Here is a 13,916-nt window from a genome sequence, read left to right on the forward strand (position 1 = left end):
TTTTAAAAAATAAAAAATAAAAAGCTGACATCACTTGGTATTGGGCGAGGTGACCTATACCGGGTAGTTGTCCATCATTCCCCATAACTTAAACTATTTCTCTTATTCACAAATATATACTACCTCCGTTTTTTATTAATTATCACATTTTGACTTTAGCACTATTCACACACCTTCCTTTGACCATGTTTTGTGATTTATATGTAAAGAAAATTATAGTCAAGTGGGATCTTGTTAGATTCATCACAATGTATATTTTCAAAATATTAACTTTTTATATTTTTTGTTTATCGATAATTAAAGATATTAACGATTGAATTTGTACATTGACAAATTTGACTAAAGAAACGTGTCAACTAAAAAAAAATGGAGAAAGTATTTCATCTTGGTCCACCTTATTCAACCTCTTTTGACCTCAAACAAATATTCATCTTGGCACACCTTAATTCCAACTCTTTTGACCTCAAATTGGTATTGCATTACTTCTTTCCAACTCTTCATCCCTATTTATTAAAATTTATTACTTAAATTTTGCAAAATAATGCCAAAAAAATTTGTTAAATGATGACATACAATTATAGAAAATTTTCTAACACCTTGAATTTTACAACCAATAAGGCACCATGTAGAATTTCTTCTATATTCAAGTTATTGTTCAATATTACAAATCAACATCTAACGAGTTATTTAATTGTAAGAAAATAATAATCAATTGGCATTTTTTTCTTTCTAATAACAAAGAACTCAAAAATATATATATGTTACAACTGGAGCTTCTAAAAAAGAGGTGGCACAATGGAGTTTTTAAATATAAGTTATGGATGTTATGTTGATTCATCCACCCGCCATCCACAGCCAGAAGTCATGAATTAAATCAAGCCTGTGCGAAGTCCATGTTGAAACACGACGGATTACATGGAAATGGGCAATCAACTCGCTTTGCCAGTTCCTTGTTGAAATACCAATCACCTACAGTCTCTGCAATTGTCTTTTGAAGGAAGACAAATAAAATTGAGATCAGTCTATTTGGTTTTGAAAAATATCAATATGATCAACAGGCCAAACAATAACAGTTCTACACATTTACAGTTATACATTGAACCTGATGATGTGCACATTTAACATATTAATTTGTGCATTTGACAAAATAACTTGTCATCACCCAACAGATGAAGCTCATTGGGTAAGGGGCATCTATACAAAATCACATACAATCTTTATAAAATTATGACATCGTAGCAAACTAGATGTATGTCTCATACCCACATTATAAAGCTACACGCTCTACATTACAAAAAGACAATTAATTCTAAGCTGCACAAATGTGAATAGGAATTAGTTTAGTTGGTAATCTATGGGGGTATTCGGAATTTGGATTAAATCTTGTCTATATCATTGCCATATCATTTCTCTTTACAAAAATTATAAAAAGAAAGATCCTATTCGATGCTGTAAAACTTAGTGGCTCATATTTGTATCAAGAAAGAATCACCATTTTTTCCCTATAACATAAATCAATTTGTAAAAACCCAAATGTTGGAATGCTCATATCTCATAAAATCCTATGTGATGAACATCAACTTACCTTACTGTTGACTTTTGGAGAATTAGGCCCATGCCATGTTTCCATCCACGTTTGACAGTGAATGAAGCAAGAATTGATGAACATTCCCCATTCTGCGTTCTTCTTGAATTCACCAAGTGCATTTAGCAAGGAGCTTCGGAAACCTGAGCCATTTAAAGTAGAATACATTGAGATGCATGGACATTCAGTCACAATTCATAAAACTGTCAAACAAAATAACAAAAAAATCATACAACAATAAATGCTTTCACCAATTTCAAAGCGATCTCTCTCCAAATTAGCATGAATATAGCTGGGCATTCTCTGTCACTAAATATGTGATAAAGTAGACAATTAAGTATTAACTCCTTAAATGGAAGGTAGTATATCTTTTCAACAAGCTGAGCACACTATGAACCCCAAAATAAGTCCACATGTCCAGTTGATAAAAACCGAAACCCCATCCTTAGGTAAGAATTAACACACAAAAAGATACAAAGAGTTGAGAGAGAAGAACAGTTACAGCAACTTGATAATTGAGTTAAACAGGAAATATTTGTTATAAGAATATATCTTCTTTCATTTTATACCTTCCCTTTCAAATTGACTTGGTCCATTTCCAACAAACCCAACAATCATAACTTGCACCAGCCCATGATACCATCTTTGTAATCCCTTTATCACAAATCCCAATTGTATTAATACAAAATGGAGTTTATTAAAAACAAGTCTCAGATGCAATCCAACAAGTCCTATTGAGTCAACAAATTAAATACTCAAATGCAATAGGTAACTCTTGAAAATTGAGACAATTCTATAAGGAAGATTATAGCAATTGCGAAAGGAATACACTACCAACACAGGCAGCCTAAAAGGGGCAAATGGGATCACATTCATTAGTAGGAGCTTGTTTGGTTTAAAGTAGTCAATATGAAAGCAAAAAAGGTCAATTTCTGAAGAATTTGGGAACAAAGTTTTATCATTTTAGCAAATCATTTTAAATATGAATGGAATGAAAGTTAATCATACAAAATATTTAGCTAACATAACAAATTTTAATTCCTACACAGTAAAATAAGTAACAAAAAAGTAAACTTCTTTCGCCTCTGTATATTTTTCTACCTTGTATTTCCTTTCAAATCGAGCCATCTTAGAAAACCAGACGATTTTGTCAGACTTAAGCTGCTATTTTTCACATGAAAAAGTGGAGCTCTTAAAAATGGTTGATGAGTCGCAATTATGCCACGATTTCAGTTCCATTTCCTTCGATTTTCCCCCATCATCGTCACCTGTTTACCTCTTTTCTTAGCTTTTTTTCATGTTTTCTTTCTATGTTGTTAGTTCAAGTGTTTATGCTTTTATTCATAGGTTTCCTTCCCCCCCCCCCTCCCCTTAGGCTTGTTTTGTTCTTTTTCTACATTTGTAGGTAGATGGAGGAGAAAGACCGTTGTCACGACTTGCTTTGATGATGCGCAAAGCAAAGCATCGAAGGGTGCATCGCAGGCGCGCAAGCTAGTTGAGGCATACTCTTGGATTTGAATAAGAGAGTTTAAAGCACCCTCATCACGGCTCCAGCGCAAGCATGCACCGATGTCACATGGTCACGCTGTCGTGCTGCCAGGGTCGCGTCCGTACCCAGCTGGACGCAGACGTGAATACCTAAATCAAGGCGCACTGGACTATTTCCAGATAATTTTGTGCTTTCTTCAAAAGCCTGTTAGTCCTATCGATAGTTCCAATTATTTGAAAGCTTTTTAGTTCTATAGATAGTTCCAATTATTCCTCTTTGGAAGAACATATATTTTAATTAAGATCATAATTTAACTTTCAGCCAATTAGAGAGAGGGTAAAGAGAGAATCATTTAGCTAGCTTTCGATGATCTTGTAGCCAACTTTTGAAGATTAATGAAGCACCATTAGTAATTTCTTTTCTCCTTTTCTCAATCCTTACTTTCTTTTGTCCACTTCATTGCTTAAAATTTCTCATTTTGCTTTTGTTAGTTTCATTAATTCTTCAACCCCTTGTTTAATCTTTTATTTGGTTTGATAATCATGCTTAGTGCTGTAAGCTTCTTGATTAGTGTAATTTTAGCTATGTGTTATGAGTTCTCTTACCTAGGAGTGTGGGGATGGATTTTCTTGGATTATGAGCATGTTTAGGGATTAGGATTGGGGTTTATTGCAATCAAAGCCTTTATTATTCAAGTTCTACCACATTTTTCTTTTAAGTTGCAAATTATATGTGATTTGTGGGTAAGTGAAGTTAGGGATGGATGACGGTGAACTTAGTGAACCTCATTAATTGATTTATCCTTGTTTGTACCTCTTAATATACGAATTTTATGCAACAATGTGACTTTGTATTTTTGGAGTAAATAAACCACTAGTCCACTACCCATAGGCTAGGGGGGTTGTATCCTTAATAGTGAACATGATTAATTTAATTTGCAATGCCTTCCCCTACCCCTAATTCCTTATTGTTGTTCATTTGAATAGTTACTCTTTGGTGTTTTCTTTTATTGTTTAATTCTCCTATCTTTATTTGCTAGTAATTAATCATTTACTCAGCTTAGAAACCTCTCCTTTATCTGAACTAGCCTAGTTGTTCGACCCTCAACTTATCGCTAAACTTGAGGGTTGAACAACTAGCTTATTTGTTCCTGGTTCGACCCTCAACTTATCGCTAAACTTGTTTATAGGTGTGTTTTGGATTTATAAATATTGTTTGGTTAAGAAATTACAATAACGACATATTTTTCCCTTGATCAGTGGTTTCCAAGCACAGACGCACAATGGAATTAACAACCAAGGATCTTAACTTAGCAGTATTCGGTTATGACTAACAGAAGAAAATGATTTTTGTAAAAAGGTAATCGTGAGGCATTCCTAGAAAATGACACTAGTAATGTATCTAGTGCTGGGAGGGTAGCATTACCAGTTTTTATCAATAAAACTTTTCTTATTTACCTTGTAATGTGTCCAGTTGATGGGAATTACAATTTTGAATATTCAGTCTGCATCTTTGCCATTCCTCGGGGAGATCTGATGCAGCTGGTATCAAGACATGTTGTATCTGCAAATACTCAAATCATCATAAACAATATAGAAACATTGCATAAGTGCTTTTATTCCTGAATGAGAAAGCTACCTGCCAAAAGTCATATGCTGGATTGACGAGAAATAATGGGGTATTCATGCTTCCAACAATATGTTGAGGAAAAAAACACTGCAATATCATATAATATAATAATCGGTTGTTGCGACATGTCAGTAAGTCAGGAAAGGTCCTCGCATAGTTGCATCAGTAATAGGTAAAAGGTGATTACCAAGGATGGCTCCATTTTGGCAACACAATCAGCTGACAATGATTTGGCTGCACCCTAACATAATTAACACACAAATCCATCAATATTGAGTATTTGTACTTGGGAAACAATATATATGAGCTCATGTAAAGTATTAGGAATCGTCACAAAAATGTTATACTTATATTTAAGTAAGAAGCAAAGTTGCTCTAACAAAACTTCAGACTAAAATGTAATAACGAAGGGAAATTGGGGAACATCTCTATCTTAAAAGTGTTTATAGCTGCCAAAGTAGTCAGACTATTTAAAAGCTTTCGAAAGCATTTCTGTAATTTTTCTCACACCAAATATGTCAGTCACAAGTACATCAAGGTATATACAGAGTTGAGTAGTGCAGAATACTGACAGCGTTGTCTTAATTTCTTTTATACTGCCTAGCTTTCTGTGCTTTAATTTTTAAGGGCAGAGGTGGCAACAAATATACAAATTAAATTTGCACCATTAAGAAAATATATTTTTTTCAGATTGAATTATTCCAAATTATAGGTAATGCTAGTGCAAACTTCTTTCTCAACGACTTTTAAAAACTACTACTCTCCAGAAAAGTGCAGCAAGTCAGCAGACAAAATGAAGCGAACATTATGCCCTTTGTCAATTTTGCACAAAAGATTGAAGACATAGAGCTCTCACATGAAGATTAACCACATTCTTATAGAACAACTGCGTAGTGCGCCTTCCATTGATATCCTTCCTGAAATAGCAGTAGCTGAATATCAAATTAGAAGCTCAGAATCTGTGTACATAACTTTATTTTCCCACACCAATAATCTCGATAAATTGTTTATTTTCTTTTATATTATTTTGTAAAAATCCACTGTTAAAAATTCTAGTTTAGCTGTACTCTTCAGCTTCGATCACTTAGATAACCGCTATCTGCTAACAGGTCACATTCAAGCACACAAATTACAAATGCAAAACACAGCCTGGAACTCTAACCTCTAATACAAAAACCTTGCTGAACAAGTCCTGAAAAAAAAATTAATAAAAAAAAAAAAAAAAAAAAGAGGCCTGATTTTGGGAGAAAAATACACAAAATGCTGTATAACCCTGCATAAATCTAAATTTAACATTAATAAGAAAGAAATAAAAATAAAGAATATTTAAATAGACGAAAACAACTTCCCCTTTATTAAGCTTGCAGTGTTCTACATCTTCCCTACCATACCCAAAAAGAAAGGGAAAAAAAATCCCACAAATACATGCATACGGCAACATTTAACTTGCAATTTACAACTGTGCCACACCAACTAGTGCTCCAAAATTAAAACCAATTATTATTAATTCATCAACTAACAGTCCTTACAGTTTCCAATCACTAACAGCCCTTACATTTCCAATCGCTAATAGCCCTTACATTCCAATCACTAATAGCCCTTACATTTCTTCCTTACTGAGATGAGTAAACTGAAACATTTCCAATCACTAACAGCCCTTACATTTCTTCCTTGCTTCATCAACTAGTGCTCCAAATTTAAAACTAACAATTATTAATTTTATCTCAATTCCGAGAAATTCAACATTCTTCAAGCATCTATAATGCATCTGACATTGCAAAATTAAGACTTAAGAGCCTCAACTAATGAAACTTCTACCAATTTTTACGAGGCTTTCAGAAAGGAAAAAAGGTTCACGTGCTTTTGTAGAAAGAAAATAAATACCAGTATTGACCTACATTAAGGAGGATATCTAAGATTCAATGAACAGAAATTCAGTACATACTAAAGAAACAGACAAAACAGAAACTTAAACTATCGTATGATGATAAAAATCTTACAGAAAAAAAAAATAATAATAATAAATAAATAAATCATCTTTCGCAGCCATTATTTACACCATAATGTGTTGCATGGATATTTTTACTGAAGACCCTTAACAGATGTTTGCTGTAAATCAAAGTTAGGGAAAAAGCATACTCATCAAGGAAAAAACTTGCATCAGCAAGACACTTCACAATGGCAATCTTCGGCAACTTAGCACGAATGTCATCACAATGTATCATAGTAGCAAGCCCACCGGCAGAGCATCCTGAAAGAAGAGCCTGTGAGATCATCAGATGTAATAGTAAACACTATTGTTTCTCGACTCTCATTCTGAAGATATCTGAGAATACGACTTGTACTGTCTGGCAACAAACAGGGAAGAAAACCAACTCATTATTAAGCAAACTGACTAAAGGTTGTCATGAATAAAGAGAACTAAATCATTGCATTTGAAGAATATCAAGGTGTCTCATTGAAGAGGTTGGACATCAAAAGAGTGGTCAGAAGGTCCTTTCCACCTTTTTCTCTAATCCCCCTAATTTGGCAGTTCTAGGCGCCACCCTTCCCAAGAAAAAAGAAAAGAAAAATAAAAACATCCAGAAAAGAAAATTGCAGGAGATGTGGACATGAGTAGGTCTTTCAGCTGCATGAATCAATTGGCTCCAACGTCCAAACATTAGAAGCCCCCCCCCCCCCCTTCTCTTTACAATCAACCAGTTGGAAAGCAGACAATACATTATACATGTGTAAGTATATAGCCAAAGACCTCATAATTTACATGTACATACCTGTCTAGCATTAGACATTCCCTTAGCTAGAAGTTCATCCATGACTGCTTCCCATATGAGCTGACCTCTAAAGAAAAGAGATGTTCCATTCTAAAGAATTGCCATGCAAAAATAATTGACAAGAAATTCATAGTCAATATTTTGTAAATGAACAATATAATCAATCATCAAACAGTAAGATCAGATCATTCTGTCTTACATGAAGTTCATTATTCGAGTGCCCTGTAAAAGATGAACCATCACAATAACGTATCTTGACTTTGTTCCAGTTGAAAAAATCTAGAATCGTCACAAAACAGATACTTCAAGGTAAGAGGAAGAACATTGAATTGTACATTTAGAACTCAAAACTAATACTTTATTGCGATAAGAGTGCTCACGAGGATAGCCCACAACAAAGAAAGTGTGACAAAAAAAAAAAGTTGGAAATGAATTTCAATACAGGAAATTGTCAATAGAAAATTATGAAGCCAGTTACTAGAAAAGCATAAGCAAAATAATTCATGATCATCAAACAATGGAATTTCAGTTACAAATAAAAATCAGCTAGTAATAACAAATGATTGTAACCATGACCATCCATCTGGATACCTCTTTGTTTACCCTTTAAGTAGGCTATGATATCTATGTTAAATTTTCCACAACTAAATCAGTTACACTTCATCCAAACTAAAGCATAAGTGAAGGTCTGTAAAAAGTTGTTTCATGTATTTACAAAAATAAATATATCACACGTATATATATATTACACATGCATAAATAATAATTGGAATATGGAAGAAGATGTTGTAGCACCTTGTATCAGACTATGATTTTATGTGTTCAGGAATCAGGATAGCTGTTAAATTCAACTTCTTTTCGGGGAATTTTTGGGAACAAACATAACAAAGACTCTAGAGTTAAAAAGAGGTAAGTGTGACTGGATGTAGTTCATAGAGATCCAATAAGATTTAAGGAACCATTTAATTCAAGTAAGAAAGGGAAAGGAACCTCAAAAGAGAATTAGGAAGAAAGAAAACGAAGGTAAGAAAATTAAATTAAAATTTTAATTTGAGTAGGCTAGATGATAATTGTCCTTTGGTCCACTTCAATAAAAAAAGATATTCCAAACCCCCTCTCCTTCACCTCACTAGCCACAAGCCCCGCTAACAAACTCCTCTCCCCCTAAATCTTCCTACACCAGGGCATCATCAATAGCTACACATCAACAAGCAAAATTTATCTATCACCAGCCATCTTTTTCAGGAAGAGAAATCATTGTCATTATAGTCACCTAATCTTCTCTCTCTTCGCCATTCAAGAAATTTCAAACCAGCTTTGGTAGTTTAATTAAGATTCGGGTTTTGGAGAGTGGGTATATGAATTCAAGCACCCAATGCCGATATTGCTGTGAATTTTCACCTCTAGCACCACCAGCCAAATCCTTTCCTTCGTGCTCGCCATCATCACCACCCTATGTCAGCCATACGCCCATCTCCCCACTCCACCCATCACCTCAAGAGCAGTCTCATTCTCTAGTACCGTCCACATGAGCTCAAAACTCCCAAAACCATCAACTATCTCCCAGGACCTTCTCACCAATATAACTCTCACTCTACTTCATTAGATTCCCTCTCTTAACAATTCCAAGCACAGTGCCCTTCGCATTCTGGACAAGGCAGTTGCACTGACTCCATCACCCACCACACTATTGCCCCTCAGATTAACATTACTCTTGAAGTCACTGCCTTGGAACCAGGCACCACAATCTCAATCACCCACCGACAGACAGATTGAGAGAGAGAATTAATCTTTAGTCTTGAACATACCACATCATGTGAAGAAATACTGCATGAGAAACTGATCTGAATCCCAAAGGGGGCAAGCAAATTTAGGTAAATGAGACAGCTCCATTCAAAGGAACCAAACAACATAGTGAACTAGACACTAACAACAAGAAAGTAGGATAATGTTCTTTCCCTTTTTTTATTAGTGATCCAAACCAAACAACCCAATTGATCATAAGAAATTGGATATATCATCCCTTTGATGCATCATTCACATTGAAAAACAGGTAATAGCGAACTATTTTGAAAAATTTATAGCATTATACCAGGATTCTGTGCCGGATCATTGCTCAAAATTCCAGAAAATTAAACTTGTCGATCCATGTATTCTGAGGAACCCAGTGATGTTGCTTTCCTTAGTGAACATGTTTCAATTGAATTACACCAACCTCCACCCTATAAGATAAAAGTTAAAAGTTAATAAATAAAGGAAAATTTGGTTTTAATAATCTCAACTTTGAGTCATTCGCTTTTAATACTCCCAACTTTGGATTATTATTCAATAATCTGAACTTTATAGGGTGTTTGCTTTTATTGGCCCCAAGTGACCGGTAACTTGTTAAAAAGGTAACTTTTTTTTTTTTTTTTTGAGTTTGATAGGCACATCACCTTGTAATTAGTCATAAGAATAAAAAAAAATGAAAAAAAACACCAGCCCACCCCAACTCCCCACGACATCATGTCAAGATCACCACTACCCAACCTTTCGGCAGCCCACTTTCCCACAAACCCTCACTCAACCTTTAGGCAAACCCACTCCAAAACCCCCACCACCGCAAAACCCCCTCTTGCACCTTCCGGAAATGCCACCACAATACCCGCTGCAAGATACACCGGCGATTCCACAAACATCCTCAAAATCGATCTCATCATTTCCGTACAAAACCCATGACATCGCAAGACAGTACACCTTAAAGCTCACCATCTCACCAACCCTTCAATCTTTAAGCTTCATCAACAACTCTTCAGTCACCAAAAAACACTGAATTCTTCATTGTTCCGATGCGAAACTAAAGGATTGCAGAAACATGATTTCGGTGTCCACGAAATCAGCTTTAGTGAAATGCTAATCTTTGATGTGTTGATCGCTGATTGATTTTAGTGAAATAGCAGAAATTAGCAATTGAATCAAGGTGGTCCTTGGGAGGGGGCGGTTTCGGTGGATAGGAGAGGGGAATCCACAGTGGTGAATGGTGTGGGTGGAGCTGCCGGTGGTTGGGTGGGGTAGAGAAGGGTGGCGTTGGCAGACTTGGAGTTTATTTTTATTTTTTCATTTTTTATTTATTCTTTTTTTTTTTTTTACCACTCATACGTTGTGACACGTGTCTATCAACCTGTTATAATAGGTTGAGTGACCGGTTAGGAACTTAGGACCAATAAAAGCAAACACCCTATAAAGTTTGGATTAATCCAAACTTAGGATCATTAAAAGTGAATGGCTTAAAGTTGGGATTATTAAATTCAATTTTATAAAAGTTAGAAATAATAATAGTAATAAGAATGATTGTTCCCATTACATATTACAAAAAAAAAAAAAAAAAAAAAAAAAAAAAAAAAAAAAAACAGGGTTGTCATTACTCGTATAATGGTTACTCCATCAGCCTCGGTTTACTCGTTGCATTTGACCAATTTTAATTATAGCTTTTTGGTCAAAATGCAGCAAGAGATATGAGATGGAGGGAGTACCACGAATCCTATCTAGAGATGTTATCCAAATGAAATCTTGAGGAAAAGAAAGGAAATCAAATGTATTGCATTAAGGGCCTGTTCACATTTTACTTAATTTCAGTTCAATTCAGCTCCAATCAGTTCAGTTCAGTTCAGCTCTTAATTTCCCTATCTCATAAAGTTCAGCTCAGCTCCAATAAGTTCAATTCAGTTCAGCTCCAATCAGTTTAGTTCAGCTCATTTCAGTAAATGTGAACAGGCCCTAAGTTGGTGGGGATATATTTAGTTGTTACTCCCACCTAAATAATTAACATGTTTGACTAATTTTCACTATTCATACACTAACTTTGAGTTTTGACCATCATTTTTCAGTAACATGTAAAAAAAACAAATATATCATGAAATATATTGCTAGATAGGTATTAACATAAAGTTTCTAATATCAACTTTTTTATATTATTCTTAATATTTAATCAATGCATATTTAAGATTAAACTAGTGCATTGGCAAGTGTGTTAAGTTTTTGTGTCAATTATTCAGGAAGAGAGGGAGTAGTATGATAGAGAAATCATAAAAATAGTGTAAGTGTGGTTGGTAGGAGAGAGAAATAATAATAAATTAGTGGGTCCTTACCAATCAAGGAAGTGTTGCAATTATTATGAAACGGATAAAAATGGAAAGTATTGCAATTATTATGAAACGAAGGGAGTGTATAAGTAAAAAAATTATGTTAGAAAATTAAATAAATAAATAATTAAAATAGTGTGAAAAGTCAAAACAATGCATGTATTGTGAAACAATGATAGTATTAGATACTGATTAGGACTTCCTCGGCACACACATAGTTAGGACTCTAGCTTCTTACTCTTTAACAGGGTTACCTAACCTAACATGCAATACACTTCAGCATGTGGAATAGGTAAAACTCTACCTAATCATGTCAAATTAGCCCAACATTATTTCAGTATTACCAACTTTCGCGTTCCTAAAATGCATTTTGTGGAGGGATGGCTGAGGTATAAGGTAACACTTCAATTTGGCAAATACAAAGTGTAGGCAACAAGCGCTATATTAAAATCTTGGAAGACCCTTAAGGGCAGAAGCCTTTCTCTATTCCTCCTTCATGAATTCATCAATTGTCCTCAACTTAATTGTTCTATTTAAAGATGAGCACTATAGTCTTCCTACTTGGAACTTTCAAGATAGCAAGAAAATAATGATATGTCAAACTTTGATAATAAAGATGAATTAGGCGACTTAAATGAGATAGAGTGATGAATTTGTAATACAAAAGACAAGGGGAAAACTATTACCCTTATATGAAAGTAACAATCCCCATCATCCTTCCCTCCCCTTCATACTAACACTACCTTATTGCTTGTAACATACCTCATCTGATTAATCACCACCTCTACTTACCTTCAATTTCTTAGTTTGACTTTTATAACCCCTTAATTGCACTACCATAATCTAAGCATACCCTTGATATTAATTTAGGAAGTAAATTAGCAAAGTTGTTAGATGTTCTAAAGCTGAATTATTTCTCATAAACACTATTACGCGTATCTCTAAAAGCAACCCCGATTCTGAGTTCAATTTTCACTTATCCACCATAACCCCAAGGCCCAAACTGACTATGCAAAAACTGTATAAGGCTCCCATGTTCAATTCAATCCTAAGAATATGGTTCACTAAGTTCAAATACGTTCGAACTTCCGAACCATAGTCTAATGTCAAACACTCAAAACACATTTGACAATATCAACAAGCAAAGAGAAAAATATCATCTGATGAAACTCTCTCGCACCTCTGTTCATAAAGAGGATAAAAAAAATTAACTAAATTACAATTAAAAAAAAAAAAAAAAAAAAAAAAACAACCACAACCTCAATGCTAATGTAAAATTAGGCGTATTTTATGTAAGCAATATGAAAACTTTCCAAGAAACAAACACAAATCCAACCTCAATGTGAAGAACCCATTTGTCAGATCCAGAACCAAAACCATTATGGAAATGATATCCGGGCAAACTCCCATCCAAGCAAACTGCAATTTGAAAAAATAAAATCGAAAATAAAAGATGGGAAATTCCCAAATTCCAATTTAATAATATAGTTTGAGAATAAGGGAAGATTAAACTTACAGGCTGCTCTTTGCTTGGCATTGCTAAGGAGAGTTAATGGGACATAATCAGAGTTAAGAGTGAAGAGTGCAGCTTTTTTAGGGGAATTGAAAATGAATGAGAAAGAGAAAAATATGAGTGATAAACCAACAATGGCAGTATTATGTCCTTTTTGCTTAATTTTCTCCACCATGTAAGTGTTGATATTCTTGAGATGGCCATTATTTGGTGAATTTTAGAGCTTGCATCTAGGAATGAAAAACATGTTCATTGCGAAATTTGGTCAGTGGAGTCAGGGGGGAAAAAAAATCAGGGACTCTACAACTTCTAAATTTCTAATTGTACTTTGACTTTTTGTGGGTGTTTGATTTATTTACGGGAATGCATGTGATTGACAAAAATTGTTCATATAATCGTACAAAGTGTTTTGTGTGAGACTGGACTCACGTGAGATTGGACTCTAAATTAAAAAGGCGTGGACCTGATAAACCCGACCAAAGCCCGCGCCATTTTATAAAATGTTTGAATTTTTTCGTTTTCATCATTTTCCTAAAATTTCGAGCGCCATCATTTACTCAAAATTTCAAACGCCTTCATTTCGTCTAATTTCAACGACTTCATTTCCTCAAATTTCAGAACATTCAAATCTTCAAATTTCAAACAATTCAAATCAAAAAAAATGGAGAAATCAAACAACACAATGATGACTGAAGGAGAATCTTATTCACCCATAGAATCAATTTCTAGCACAATTACTGCTGAAAAAGATATAATACAATTCATAATTTTCAGATTGTATTTAATTTCAAATCATATTTAATTA

The 13,916-nt window shown here is 34.3% G+C and overlaps 1 pseudogene; it reads right to left on the reverse strand.

Moving 5' to 3' along the window:
* Nucleotides 1-623: 623 nt before the first annotated feature.
* Nucleotides 624-13,462, reverse strand: LOC110735305 (annotated as a pseudogene).
* Between the last annotated feature and the right edge of the window lie 454 nt (nucleotides 13,463-13,916).

This window comes from Chenopodium quinoa, unplaced genomic scaffold (assembly GCF_001683475.1).
Source record: "Chenopodium quinoa cultivar QQ74 unplaced genomic scaffold, ASM168347v1, whole genome shotgun sequence".
Classification (NCBI taxonomy): Eukaryota; Viridiplantae; Streptophyta; class Magnoliopsida; order Caryophyllales; family Amaranthaceae; genus Chenopodium; species Chenopodium quinoa.